At 38.3% G+C, this 15,940-nt stretch overlaps 1 protein-coding gene across 6 annotated transcripts in view; it reads right to left on the reverse strand.

Moving 5' to 3' along the window:
* SPTB (spectrin beta, erythrocytic) overlaps nt 1-10,919 on the reverse strand; it is a 225,100-nt gene extending 214,181 nt beyond the window's left edge. For 5 of the 6 annotated variants that reach the window (XR_010066841.1, XM_063288976.1, XM_063288979.1 and 2 more), the window contains exon 1: nt 10,792-10,919. The gene's annotated coding sequence lies outside the window, so the exon portion shown is untranslated. The remainder of the gene's footprint in view (nt 1-10,791) is intronic. The other variant, XM_063288978.1, reaches the window with a different exon arrangement.
* Nucleotides 10,920-15,940: the final 5,021 nt, after the last annotated feature.

The raw sequence follows: 15,940 nt of genomic DNA on the forward strand, positions 1-15,940 counted from the left end.
TAGATCCATACTCAAAACCTACTCTATTACAATTTGTAGGAGCATTGCTAGGCATTTAAAATGTTCATAGTACTGACCCATAGTACTGACTAAGGCACACATTTTCATTAAAAAAACATGTGCCAACAAAGATAGAAATACAGAAATACTACAATTTAATGTTTCGTAATTTCCATTTTTAAACTTAATAGCTAAAATTATTTAATTAAATTGTACCACAAGACCATATAACCCAAAGCATAATTCTGCTTCAGTTTTAGCAAGTTTGCTATTGTTTGTTTATTTTTATTTCAAATATTTGGATGGAATTAAATTTCTATGCTTAAAAATATACTGTAACTCAAAACTATTTCTGAGTGGGTTCTTTTTTGTTTGAATGTCTTTAATCTACATATAAGATTTTCTTTTTTGTAAATTATAGCAATAAAAATAAAAATGAATTTTAAAAACTTAAAACTATTCATGCAACTGTAAACTGTTAAATATTTTACACTGATAAAAAGCTAAGAGCCAAAGGAGAAAATCTAGATGCTAACAGAAAGATGTTTTGCAGAGCACTGCTACGATGTATCAGGGTCTGTGCTACAAACATGCTGAAAAAACTACTTGTAGAGCAACGTGACCTTGAGAAAATGTTTGTGTAAGCAAAAAACCAAAAGGCCTGGTAGAATTAGAGTTGTATTACAGCAGATCCACAAAGAAGCCAGAATAAAGTAGGTTGCACTACAGAATTTACATAAAATTAGCTATTTAACTGATTTTGTGGTTCACAAATAATTGTATGGGATTTTTCCAATGCAATGATATAGCTAAGGAGATTAATGTGATCTCTGATTGTATAAAAGTGAAACAATGGGTTTAAAAAATTACCCATTTAGAGGATCAGTAAGATATCAATTAGAAAATTATATAGAGCTCTGTATTTTCCATTTAAGTGAATCTGGAAAATTAGAGAACACACAATATATTTTTTCTGTAATGTAAGTAATAAATGAAGATAAGGGATGAATAAGCTACTGAAAAATGTCTAAAGATGTTGCCTAAGTCATATCAAGAGGAAAGGGATGGGATGAATTTATTTCAACTATAAGAAGAGAAGATCAGCAATTCCATCTAGCACCCCTCAGAAGAGAGAATGAGTTTTCTATACTCTACAGCTTTTATATCAAGTATATAATCCTTTTGTAATACTATTTTTTTTCACTTCTAGATATTAGTAGGCACTGGAACAGTGCCTACTAATATCTAGATGATGATTAATTAACAGATTAAAAAAAAGTGGACTTGTAACACTGTTAATAGAGCCAAACAAGGAACTTCCGAGATCAAACTGTTTATTCAGTGCATATGATCCCCATTTACTACACAATATCTCTACACAATGTTTAACCTATCATAATCTGATTATATAAATCGCTTAATTTAAATGTGTGCTCATATATCTACACTTTTAAGGGGATAAGAAACCATGGATGACATTAAAGGGTAGGAACTCAATATTTTGTGATGTGGCTCCTGGTCTTTGATCCTGCAGAATTGGCTCTTGAAGCTAAATGAGCAGTCCAATTGTTCATATATATGAATAAACTTGAACTCCGATGCCAAAAAGGTTTTCTGCATTACATCTGACCCCACTGCATAAGTGAACTAAGACCATTCATGGAAGAACTGAATTTTGAACTAGAGCACTTGGCCTAGGACCAGGCCACAACATCTTTCTGTAACTAGGACCTTATTGTTCAACAGGAGTAGCCAGGGAATGACACTGTGGGAAGGAGGGTGGAATTTTTGACCCTTTGTTTTAGGGAGATTTTATTTTAGTATAAGAATAGGTTTATTAAGCCCATCAGAGGTTCAACACATCTTTTTCAATGTTTACTTTTATTCCCCCAAATAATTGAATTTTGGCAAACTTCAGTGATGCAATCTTTGGAAGTTCTACAATCACAAAAATGGGGCAAGAAAGCGAAACGAGCCCAGTTGCTTCATTACACTCTGTTAATATTTCTGAATGCAATGTGTCATGAGGATAAACATTCTGTAGCGGCATGCAAACGTTTCGGCACCCCTGATGAAATGTATTATTTCAATGAATCCCTAAATGAACAGATGCTGACATAATCTCTACATGATAGAAAGTTAAACACAACATGCTTCTGGAAATTTAAATGCATATTTACTCTTGTATGCAGTTGTTTACAGATACAAAATAAGAAAGCGGTGAAAATGGCAGGTGCAGAAATTTATACACTCTTTCAGTCAGTACTTTGTAAGACCTCCTTTCTCAGAAAAACAGCTTCCGAACATTTAGTGCAGCCAGCTAAGTCTTTCTATTTTTGCTTTGGATTTTTCCCATTTTTCCTTCCAGAACTCTTTCTAGCTTAGAAATATTCTTAGATCTCCTTTCATGAGCTGCATTATTTGAGATTCCGTACGTAATTTCAATATAGTCTGGAGACTGTGAAAGTCATTCCAATATCTTTAACTTTTTTTTTTAACATAAGTACTTCATGTTTGATTTGGAGGTATGTTTTGGATAGTTACCTTGCTGAAATATCCAACCTCTTTTCAGCTTCAGTTTCTTCACTGATTTTGGGACACTCATTTCTATGATATTTCCTGTGCCCTGGCTGCCAAACAACCCCAAAACACAATACAATCACTACTGTACTTAACAATTGGCAACAGTTCTTTCCTTTAAATGTTTCATCTTTTTTTCTCCAAATGTATCTTGTATGGCTACAGTATGGCCCAACAATTCAAATTTGTTTCATAAATCCAAAGCATTTTGTTTCAAAATATTTCAGGCTTACCAAGGTTGTCTTCTGCATATAGGTAGTCCTCGAGTTATGATGTCAGTTGGGACCAGGATTGCCATCACTAAGCAATGTAGTTGTATAGCATGACATCACGTGACTGCATTGCTTAGTGACGGCAATTCAGGCAGTCCCGGTTGCCATTGTAACCCCAAGATGTGCAGGTCATTAAACGGGAAGCAGCGGGAGTGCCATGGGGGGGGGGGGAGGCTGCACATGAATTGGGAGTGTGCTATGGAGCAGCATGAGCACAGGAAGGGTGGGGGAAGGAGGGCACGGTGCATGTGAGCAAAGAAAGGCTGGTGGGAGACACTTACCTGAGCAAATTGCAACCTTCCCTGCCAGCTTCCCCACTGACTTTGCTTATGGGAAGCTGGTAGGGAAGATTACAAATGGTGATCATGTGACTGTGGGATGCTGCAACCAGTCGTAAGTGTGAGCTGGTTGCCAAGCATCCAAATTTTGTTCACATGACCGTGGGGGCACTGCAATGGCCAGAACTTCGAGGACTGGTTGTAAGTCTCTTAATTCAGAGCTATTGTAACTTCGAATGATTGCTGAACGAATAGACATTAAGCTAGGACTACCTGTACCATAGATGATTAACTTCTATGATGAGGTCAGAGAAAAGGATTCCATCTCACAACTCTCACATGGAGATCATTGTTGTATAAGAAACACTATATTGTAGGCCTGTGGACCATTGCCCCAATGTCAGCTAAACTTTTCAGAAAGTTGTTTGCAGTGATTTGTGGGATCTGTTTTGCAGATCCGATCAGTTTGGGAGACAGTTCTCACAAAGATTTTTCTTGGTCTTCCAGATCTTGCCTTGACTTCAACAGTTCTATATAACTTCCATTTCTTAATAATATTTCTCACAGTTAAAATTGCTAACTGGAAACAATTGGATATTTTTATAGCCTTCCCCTGCTTTGAAAGAGTGAACTATTTCCATTTTCAAATGCTCAGTCATTTGAAATGATTGATTGAAACAAGATAAACCAACCACAACCCAGAAATTAGAAAAGTCAGAGTATCTGTTCACCTATAAAATTGTGTTCCCCTGAATAACTGTAGTTGATTACCTTTTGGGGCCTTATTAACAACTTTATAGTTTTAAAAAACAACACTGAAATAACTGGAATGGTATCCAAACTTCTACATCTCCAATATTCACTATTTTTTTAATTTTGAATTGTTAAACAACTACACGTAAATAATAAATATGCATTCAAATTTGTACAAAGATACCATGTTTAGGGATTCATTAAAATTTACAATTTGATCAGGGATGCCTAAACTTTGGTATGCAACCATGGTTTACAGAAGAAAACTATGAATTTTTTGCATACTAATTATTTTGACAAATCATATAAAATCTGCAGGTGTACATGACTGATGATCATCAAGCCAAATACAGGACAATATTTATTAATTCTATTCTCCCAGAGAGTTACCATCTATTTTTGCATGTTGTCTGAAACTACACTAAAATGGGGAAAGGAAAGGAGAGAAAACTGTTGTCATGTGTTTGGCAAATCACATTTGAAGGGTAGGATGTGTTTAACTAGCACAAAGTGGAGAGCTAAGTATATTGATTACCATTTTTTATGTACTCTAATTCTGCAAAGAGCCTAGAATTAAGATCATAAGCAGTACCCTGCTGGATTGGACCCCTGGCCCATCTAGCCCAGCAGTCTGTTCTCACAGTGGCCAGCCAAGGAAGCCAACTACTATCCCAGCAGATGGCCTTCCCAGGCAGTCACACTGCCATCAAGGCTAACAGCCATTGATCCCCATGACTTCCATCAATTGGCCCAAATCTTTTTTGAAGTCATCCAAGCTGGTAGCCAACACATCTCCTGGTAGCAAATTCCAAGGTTTAATTACAAGTTGTATTCTAAGTTCTACACCCTAGCCTCAAGGATGAGAGCAATCAAACTGTACATTCGATAAACATGGCTTCTAATGTCACCATGCAAAAATACAGTGTGCAGCAAACTTGTCTTTCCTATCTTAAAATATTTTTAAAGAAAAATATACTTTAAAGAAATAATATCAACTTGGTCTCTTTTTACGTGTTTCATGAAATCCAACCACTGCATTTGCAATAAGCATTGCAATGTTTGAATTTTACTATTAATATATACACATGCACAGATAAAGGGAATGACTGTGACTAATGTGATAACTTGCCTCCAAATTATTACTTCAGACAGATGAAGAAGTCAAGCATTTGTCCATGCAATCCTTCACTCAGTCCAACTCAATAATACTTAACTGAACAATTAATCTGCTTATATTATTTATACTACATAAATAACAACACTATATATACAAAATAAAAACAAAACACCAAAAAAAATGAGGAAAAAATTGAAGAGATACAGATGGAAAATTGTCATTGGGACCTTCTATAAAAGTCTGTGAATGCAGTAGCACAACTATACAATATAGAGTAAGTCTCAACTAGAAACAGCCTTTGTATTTTGTTAAACATACTCATTATGCTGTATATTATATACTCAATATGCTTTCTTTTTTAAGATGAAATATAGTAGAGTATTTAATCTGCTGATTTGGCCAGCATTAAATTGGGCAATTGGTTAAGGAATTCAGTGAATAATCAATAGTTTCTTGCTTTCTCACAATATGGCTTCAGGGTTTTTTCATTTTCTTTAAAAAATTATTTTCATTTATATTCTATTTTCCCTCTGAAAGCTCCTCTATTTTATCCTAGAAATAATGGTGTGAGATAGACTTAGACCAAAGTAATCTACTGAGATCTATGGGCAAGGTGGGACTTAAATTTGAGTCTCCTGTCCAAGTCCAGCACCTTAAGTTTATACCACACTGAAAGTCTGCTGTAACACTGAGATCTTATGCTGGATGGAGAAGGGATGGTCGTATGAACAAGGACGATATCACTGTCAAGGTTCGCAATTGTAGGAAGATGTTTAGGTGCATTAAGATTTCAGATCTTTAAGCTTAATGCATGAAACCTCTGAGATGCTTTCTCCCCATTAACTGTTGTTTTCCCTCTCTGCTTTAGCTATTGCTGCCTGTAGTGGAGCTTCCATTTTATTTTATAATGCCAAATGCTTATATCCAGTGAAGAATATGATCTTTAAACAAAGAATACAATTCCTGTACACTTTTCTTTAAAAACAAGGGTTGGTATTTGCTTGTTCATTTTAGCCAATACAGATTTCACATTTTCAGAAAAATACAGCTCACACTTCGTAATCCACAAAACACTGCACACAAGATTTAAATATTGGATTAAGTCTGCAAAAATAAAGCTTTGAGCCAGTCTAAAGCCTACTTTTAAGAGTAGAATTAAAAATAATAACCTGAGCAGATTAAATTATTTTTTCTACATGTGATTCTTCAACTGAATATTGCATTGTCCACGACTGTAAAACAGTTTTCCTCAACCTGGGTACTCTCCAAAATTCTGGAGAAGTTCAGCTCCCAAAGTTCTCAATCATCATGGAGAATGCTGGACTAGAATGAACTTTTGAGAAAAGTGACCTTCCTGTTTGTTTCTTTTATCAATAATTTTCATAAGTGATGCATTCCATATGAAATGGTAATAGAAATTCAAAGGAAAAGAAAAGAAAAGAAAAGCCCACCTGTGAAAACAATGGCACTGTCAATAAAATTAAGGTCTGGATCACTCAGGTCTGGCTTATGTATCACTTCCTAGAGTTAGATTTACTAATTGCCAAATCTTCAGAATCCATCCATGTAACAAGGTTACTTTCCAATTAGTGAACTTACTATGCTAAATATGAAAAACAGCACTTAGAATATTTCAATGAAATATTATATTCACTGAAAGCTATTATATTATGCCAAGAAATGTTAACATTTTCCCAATTAATGCAATACAAATTTACTCATAACAAAATCAAAAGAAAGGAAATGCATACCTTTAAATGACCTGGTTTTAGAAATGTATCTTCAAGTTTTCTTATAAAGTAGAATAAATACAATCACAAGTATGCATGAAATATACTGAATTAGATTGCATGCTAACTATCTTCTGTTTTCACAAAAGAATAATATCCTTTATGGATGGCTGCATGAGAGTTTAAGGCTAAAATATTATATTGGAGTCACATTTTACAAGACACAAAGTATGTAGTAAAAAAACAAAACAAAAAATAGAGATACTGCTCTTAAATACACTTCGGTCAGAACCCAATATGGTTTTAATCTGATTTCAATAACTATGTGCCCTAAATAATTTAAGGACCAAAAGTACAATATTGCAATGGACAGAACATGCTTTGCATGTAGAAACTCCCAGGGTTGATTTTCTGATATGACAACTTAAGAGCCATAAGATTAAAAAATTAGCCTGAAATGTAGGCAAACCACAGCAGTCAACACATACAAGAGTATATGTAACTGGTTCAGGATGACTTCCTATATTCTGCAAGGGAAGAAACTAAGCAAACTTTCAGCAAACATGGTTCTGACTGATCCTAGCCAACACACCTTCTTATTTATGGACATAGTGTATTTTCTTCTATTTGAAGAAACAGTATGGCGCGTATTAACCATCTTGGTTCAATCTCAGTTCTCAAGATCAAGAACTCCTTCCACTGACAACAATATCAATAAGAATGAAACCGAATTTTGCAGATATGCCAAAATTGTTCTCTGTCATAGCAATATTATTGGAAGACACAAGACACTGTGATACACCTCCCGTTTACTGGGGTTATGAAGTGTGTCAGTATGGAGGAAGGATAGATCAATGACTGAATATGATTCTTGCCTTGCACCTCAGGTTCTATATCTGGTGTCTGAACTCTTAAAAATTAATTAGGATTAGAAATGAACATCCACAAAACAAGTATTTCTAAGTTGTGATTAAGAAGGATAAGAAAAAAGGTGATACATAAAAACTCCAGTAAGTACTTTTGTTTTCAAATGTAAATCTTATATGTAGGCATTTTAAAGCAGTTAGCTTCTTTCTTTCTTCTGCCCTTTCCAAGAAAGTTGACCAGCTTGCACCCAAATATTGTTTACAAAACAGCTTACAAGCTTTGTTATCAATGTGGCAACCCATTCTTACCCCAGGCATTTTCTGATAGATCTGGAAAAACACCTGTCCTGAAAGAAATTGTTGACCATAACTGGGTTAGATGGACCAACTAGCTAACTCTATAACACAGTTTTGCATGTTCCCTAACACAGTATCCCATATCGGACAGAGTAATTATGAGTCAAACTCTTTGATTATAACAGCAATATTTTATCCAGCTCAATCAATGAATAGAAAATATTAATGAAAATCACTAAACTAATTTTCATGTAGCTTGTGTAGACAGTATCAAGACAGATGGGATTAGAAGCAGATCTTGGAGTTTACTGTAGACAGAGCTTAGAAGAGCTAGATGGTTCGGGCACTGTGAGTAAATTTTAAATATGTTGCAGACACACGACATCAAAGAACAAAGCAAAAGAACCAAGAATAGGATATTTTAGGAATATCATATATAGTTGGTTGCTATCAGAGAGAGGCTGGAAAGTAACAAAATCACAATCTAACAGGCACAAATATTCATTGCAATCTACTGTTAAAGCTAAATAATATTTTGGCTAGCAAGGCAAGATTTCTAAAAAAAATCTCATATCTATGCTTCCATTTCTGTCCTCCTCTTCTTAATATATTGAGAAGAAACATGCTTTGGATAAGTCTTTACACCTTCAGTCTAGTTTGACTAAATCCAAAAAAAAAAATCAGTTTAAATCTTTTGAAAGAATCATTATTTACAGTCCTGTTGACAGGTAATGAATAAATATGAAGAAAATGAACTTCTGCGCTGGACCATTATTTTTATGTGAAGCAATATTATAAATAGGGGCAGCTAATGCTAACAGACAGACTTCTTCTGCATCTACAGTTCCTTACAGGTGTTGAACTGAAAATCCAAAATTCTTGAAATATCCATGAAATGTATCATACTGTACTTAGCTTAGATCTTATCTACTTTCAATAAATATCCCAGTGTAGGGTATAATTATAGTATTAAATTTTTAAAAATGCAAGATCGTGCAATATACTAATTGATGGAATTCCTTAGCATCAACATCAATGCAGTTTTATAATAATATTGGCTATATCTGTCACATCAATACATTTTAACAGAGAAACCTGTACAGGCAGATTCCCCATCAAGCCAAACAAGTCCATTTTTTTGTATTGTAAAAAAACCCCCAAAATCCTTTAGAGAAAAATAACATATCTATCTCAATTTTCCCCAATTCAGTGACCTGCAGATGAACTGGATTTCAATCCCATTCTAAATAAGAATGGATAATGATGGGTATTATAGTTTAAAACTTCTGAAGGGCCCCAGTATGTTAAAATAAACTATGCAGATAACAATTAAAGATAGTATTTTAAACTTCAGAATGGAACAGTTACATCTTCTTAAATCCATTTTATAGACCATATATGCAAAATTTAAATAAAAATAAAACATTCTCAAAGTTAATTCACTAAAATACAATATTTCTCATGCTTTTATCCTAGAATATGACTCCCAAAGTAATCATCCTACCACTTTTAAGTATTCAGAAGGAAAGAGGGAGTAATGTGAAGTTTCAGTTTGTTTACTGTAGATATTCTTATTGTAAAGACAAATTAACACAATGAATCAGAAATCTGGTAAACAAAGCATTAAGTTTGCCATGTTCAGTAAATTCAATATACTGTAGAGAAAAGGAATCTGACCATGTGCACAAACCAATATATATATATACATACATACATACATATATACATACATCCAGGCAGGGATACTGAAACAGGTTCATATTAATTGGTTTTATGTAACTATTAACATAACAATACAGGAGGTTCTGTGCCCCTATTTCACATGTAACTGTACTTTTTCCTAAAGCAACTGGCAAATTAACTAATGGTTATAGTATAAAACTCTGTGTTTGCATTAGCTGAATAACACAGAGTTCTCACCATTCACTTGTATCAGACCAAAAAATTATCCACACATTTCTTTCATGTGGTCTTGACTATAACTAGATTTTGCCCAAAGATATGAGACACTCCACTGCTGAAGACCATGAATGAAATATTACAAATAGACAACAGAAGACAGGATTGCATCATCGACATACCTTCTTTCCAGATTTGGAAAGATATAGATACACCAACACAAAGTGTGATATTAACCTGCCACAACTCCCCCATCTAAGGACTCTCCAGAAGCAATTGCATTAAAGATAAATCCAAGAGGGGATAGGAGGAAAAACAACAGAGCTTTCTGACAGAATATATTTGTTAAAGGTGAACACACCACAAGACCAAGATGCTGTGTTTTATCTTATTTTTTTTTAAAGCAGGAGCACAGGATGGATTTAAGCAGGCAAGCTGCCTTGCAAGTATAATTGATTGTTATATACCTTACCATCCACTAATACAGTATCTGGACAATGAGAGGCAGACAGGAGTTTAGAAAAGGATAACTAATATACAACTATCTTAGTGGTCTCTTCTGAGAACTCACTTCCAGATGGTCCAGAAATGTGCCGGGCCCTCCCTTGATCTTGCAAGAGTCAGATTCACACAAACTCATAACTTTGCCTTCTTTTCAACACCAACTCTCTCTAATCTTTCCCTCAAACGTAATCGGTAGGCAGCCGGGAATCTTCCAACTCCTTTTTCATGGGCCGAGACCATTGTTGCTGCCTTAGAAGGGACAATCCAGAACGAACAATCTAACCTACCCCTCCGTGTTTCTCCTATAATGCAAGCACGGTGCTATAAATAGGCTGCCCGAGTCTGCCGGGGGGCGAGAGGGATGCCTGCGCCACCAGAACAGGAGTCTCAGAAAAGCCAGCTCTCCACCCCGCCAAGGCAGCGCTGCCACCTGAAAGACTCCCTCTCGCAAGTGTCCAGCCGCTCTCCTTTCTGGGTCAGGTTTCGCGAACTCACCTGTCTACAGTAGCGAGGGGAGAGGCAGCACAAGGCGCAGGGCAGCGGCGAGACGGAGCCCCGGGAGGGCCGGGGTGGTCCTGGGAGAGCTTAGTGGAGCCGCCCTTCCAGCCGGCGATATAAATAACATTATCTGGGCAAGCAGCGACATTCCTGCTCAGGGACAGCTCGGCTGCCCGGCCCAGATAGCCGTGTCCCTCCGCGGGAGGGAAAAGGGAGGGAGAGAGGAGGAGGAGGAGGAAGCTCCTGCCCTGCAATGCAGCACAGCGGCCCCCCCAGGCCAGCGCCAGCAGCGGCACCTGGCGATGCCCAGCGCTGCAACCGCCGCTACCTGCTGCTAACGATGCCCAGCAGCCGAGAGGCAACAACCGGGCCACACCCAGTTAAAGCAAGAAAGCGGCGCCGGATCTTCTCAAGCTCTCGCCGGGAGTAAACGCTCCAATCTCCAGGCCACGCTTTAAATTGCGGGAGCCACGGCCCTGAATGAAAAGGGGGAGCTGGGGGGTTCGGGTGGCGAAAGGGAAGGCTGTGCCCCCCCTCCGGTAACACGGAGCTTCCTCTCTCACTGAGGCAGGAGGATTGTGGTAGGACAACGTGTGACAGTGAAACAACGCCGACGGCTGCTCTAGCGTGGCGGGAGCCTCCGCGGCTGTCCGGACTAGAGGGAGGGAGGCGGCACTTGGTGCCCGCCTCTCCCACCAACAAGCGCCGCTCCGTTAGCGGCTGACGGGAACGTAGCCGGCCGTCCCGCGGCCCGCGCCCATGAAGCGCCCGCCAACCTTCGTGCTGCCATGGGCTGGCGGAGGGGTTCGAATTCCCGCGTCTTCCGGGCGGCTCGTGCGAACCTCCGCAAATAGCCCCGTGCTTCGGAAACAAACCGCCCTGTGACAGGACTGCCCTTGTCCCCGCTTCACCCACCCGCTGTCCTGGCTAGACGACAACTAGCAAGGCTTTCGCTCTTTATTTCCCGCTTTTTCTCTCGCAAAGGAAATATCAGACGCCTCTGATTTAAACCGCGCGGCGGCGCACCTCGTCACCGGCAGCAAATTGTATTTCGGCCTTCCTTGACTTCCTAGATAGTGAGGGATGGTGAAACCGCGCTCTCATTTGCTAGACCGCCCCCCCCCTTCCATTTGAAGGGGAGGGGATCATCATCGTTTAAAAATCCATTCTGCTTAGGCGCCTAAATGCAAAGCAAAGAAGTAGAGGATAACCTCATCGTAGGTATATGGACTGAGTGCTGCAGGCATACTGTAGCGGCTTTTCTGCAGAGGAAAACTGTTCGAAGCACCGGAGACTATTACTGGGCGAATTCTCCACAGTGAAGGGAGACGGCGGCGGGGGGGCGGGGAGTGGTTTATTCAGCGCGAAACTGCTGCAGGGACAGCTTTCCGGGAAAGGAAAAACGAGTCTGCTTCCAGATCTTGACTGCAGCAGGTCCAGTATTTATAAGAACTCTATTCTTTTTCCTGAACCGGCAAACCTCATTCATTTGAAGAAAGTTCTTATCTGCAAAGAGATATTGCTAGAAATCAATAGCGATTCCAGTCTCCTATTAGCTTTATTTTTAAGGTCACTTTGTTTTTTTTATCGTTCGGTGTTCATGCTGCTTTTTTTTCTTGCTGGAAAATCCTTGTGAGGTCCAGCAGCCAGATGTGTAAACTATTTAGCTGTGACAAGTCATGTTGCCCAGGGTGCACCACAAGGAGGCTAGTCTACATTGCACCTAGTTGGGCTGAGAGAAAGTAACTGGCCCAAGGTCACCCAGCCGGCTTTCATGCCTAAAGCGGGACTAGAACTCTCAGTCTCCTGGTTTCTAGCCCAGCACCTTAACCACTAGACCAAACTGACTCTTGGTGGCTCAGATACAAGATTTTTTTTAATACACACTCGGAGGATAACTATTCAGAGGAGGAAAACTCTTAAAACAAATTTCCCCAAACAGCTGCCCTCCAGATATACTATATAGTAAATCCCATGCTGTTCTAGAATGTATCATACTGTGCGAAGATAGTGGGAGGTGATCTTTATACATTTCTGATCAAAACTTCACCTGGGCCAGGGTTACTCCTTTCCATTCCAAGGTGTTATTTGGATACTTAAAATATTACTTGGGATTCAGTGTTACATCTCAAGTTATTCAATACCAAACAACTGCTCAAAAGCCTTATCAGATTTGGGATATGTTGTCTTTCATATACTCCGATTGGCACATGATATGTTTTTGGTATTATTTTACTAAGGTGAAGTATAAATCAATAAATACAGATGATACACAGCTCTATTTTGCCTTTTCATCTACCAATTTGATACGTACTGTACTCTGAATTGGATGAGAACTAATAACATTATCCAGGCAGGACAGAGATATGCCTGTCCAGCAAGCAGATAGATCTGAAATAGGATTTCAGTCTGTTTTGGGAAGGGGAATTCTTCAAATTCCCTCTGAAGAATTGAGTTTTCAGCATGGAAGTATTTCTGGATCCAGCTTTGTACCTGTTGGCTCAGACCAGCTCGCTTCCTTAGTACATCTAGATTGGATTATTGCAAGGTGCTTTTCTTGGGGCTACTTGGAATAGCCTTCAGAAATGGCATTGGGCTCAAAATGCAGGTGCAAGAATATTGGTGAAAGCTGCAAGTAGGATTGTATTCCGTATGGACTACTGGATTTTGCCATTTGAGTGTTTGCCATTTGAGTGTTAACTGTCCCAGTTTTAAGAGACCTTTTGAAGCTCTGTTCAATCAACCTAAACAACTACTGAATGTCATAGATAAACCGGGCCAACTCCAGGGCATTTGAAAACAAACATTAATCCCAGTCTATATGTTTGGTGGACATCACTGTTCATGAGTGTCTATTAAAAGAACCGTCCATTTGTTCCTACTTTTCTCTTTTCTTTAGTAAGTGTTCATTTCTTCTTTCATGATGCCTATTAGATTTGTTCAGAGCTTTGTCAAAAGCCTTTTGCAAGGGCTTTGTCAAAAGATTTTTGGAAGTCCAACAATAAATATTGTTTACCAGATCATTGTTATCCACTAACTTGCTGATTCTTATAAAAAAACTCCTAAAGGTGATTGATGATATGAGCGTTACCAGAGTTATTAAAAATAGTAATTGTAGAGAATTGTGCAAGGTTTTTTTCCATAATGATTCCCACTGTAGTTAAAAATGAATCTGATCCATGTTTGCTAGCAGAAATGTATGCTTGCTTTCCTTACAGCAGATATTTCTACTTTCTCCTCAATCTACTTTTTGTTAATAGTTTATGGCTAAAAATGTCATATGGCTGAATCCAGTGGGTAGTTATTATTATTAGCGGCAATGTTTAATTACAACATTTATGTTTTGCTCTAATTTGAAACTGTGTGGGAAGCTAATCTTGGCTGCTTGTCAGTACTGAGAAAGCTACATCACCTTTACACATTATTCCAAATAGTAACTTCAAACTACAGCTTAATGGTTTGCTGCTGAATCCAATAACTAGGGATTCAGAATTCATTGTTTGTTAATATTGATGTCTTATCCTTCTTCATATAAACTTGGGTTCACAGCACAAATGCCAGAATGCTTAAAATGGTTTTTAGTTCAGGGTCTTTTGGTAATATATTTTATAACATGGTACTGAATGACTTAAAATAATATGCCCAGCCTTAAGGAAGCATTGCCTGTCATGAGTAAGGATGGCGAGCAGGGGGCTCTCACCCAGACTGTCAAGCGCATGCGTAGCACTGAGGAACTGTTCAGCCATTCAAAGAGACACAGATCGGGACCGCCTTAACCTTTGGGGTTTATATGGCTGGGTTTTCCCACGCTTTCTCAGTTTGTTAGGATTCTTGTTAAGTACTACTAATAAATATTAGAGACCAAGTCCTCGCCTCAGTGTGTTTCCTGGTAATCAGGACATTGCCATTTTCATGTCAGGAAAGGGTAGGTGGGTGATGGGCTCATATTTTTCTTCTCTCCTATAATGAAAGTTAGGCTACTAATAGATACAATACATTTAACAAAAAGGGGACTTATCTCCAGGCCCACAACTAGGGTCTGTGTCACCTGGGGCAAACATGGATTCCACGCCCACTTTGGCACCCCCCAGCGCTCATTTTGGCACCTCTCCAGCGCAGTGCCTGGGGCACATGCCCCGCTTGCCCCCCCCCAGTTGTGGCCCTGGTTATCTCAAGTAAGCATAATTAAAATTGGATTATATTCCTCTATATCTAGGTATCTTATGTGGGAAGAAGCCTCACACAAATGAGTATGTTTCTAAATTGAAATGTATAGGACTGCTCTGAACTAAAGACTGAACTAAACTAAAAGTATTTAATGTGCAGTTGACAACTAAGTGAAAATAAAGAATGCAGCTTTACATAGATCTCTGTGATGCTCCTATAGGTGGTCAAGCTGCTACCCTTAGCATTATGTTTAGATTTTAAGTGGTTATTACACAGATGAGGATCAGAGCCTTAGGATGGAATAATTTTATATAATAGTACTGTAGTGGTATCACCTGTTAACATGTGCTGTTCCATTACCCATCCACCAGATTTTCCCTCTGGAAAGTTCCAGTCCTTTCCTACTTGCTCCCCCGACCTCACCCCACCCCACCCCACCCCCCCACCCGCTCCAATACCAGAACTAAATCTACAGACGTAAAAGGAGAGAAAGTTGCAGCATAAGGAAGCAATAGGCAGCGGCAGTGGCCGGAGGGCGGGGGTTTGCTGACTAAGCCTCTTGCATTCCTGAACATTATCTACAGTCAAAGAACTGATATATTTTTCAGAACATTTTTTTTACTTTTGGTTATAATCCTTATTCATTTAATTGTAATCCTTTTTAAAAACTTTTCCACCATACATACATCCTATGTATTTAAATATGTATTAATTTAAATTGAGTAGGATTATTTGTATGCAGATATTGATAATTTGTGGACAAGAATGCATATGTCCAGAACTCATTAACAAAGAGTACTTCTTTGCCTGTTATGCTTTTTCCTTTTGGGTTAAGCAATATTATGCAAAGCAAAGAAGAAAGAAAGAAAGAAGAGTAGTGAACAAAGATTAAAGGCAGGAAATAAGAGAAAAATAAATCTTCCAGGAAGACACATTTTATAGAACTCAAAATATTTTATAAATAAATGAATCTTATTAA

The sequence above is a fragment of the Candoia aspera genome, chromosome 1, assembly GCF_035149785.1.
Source record: "Candoia aspera isolate rCanAsp1 chromosome 1, rCanAsp1.hap2, whole genome shotgun sequence".
NCBI lineage: Eukaryota > Metazoa > Chordata > Lepidosauria > Squamata > Boidae > Candoia > Candoia aspera.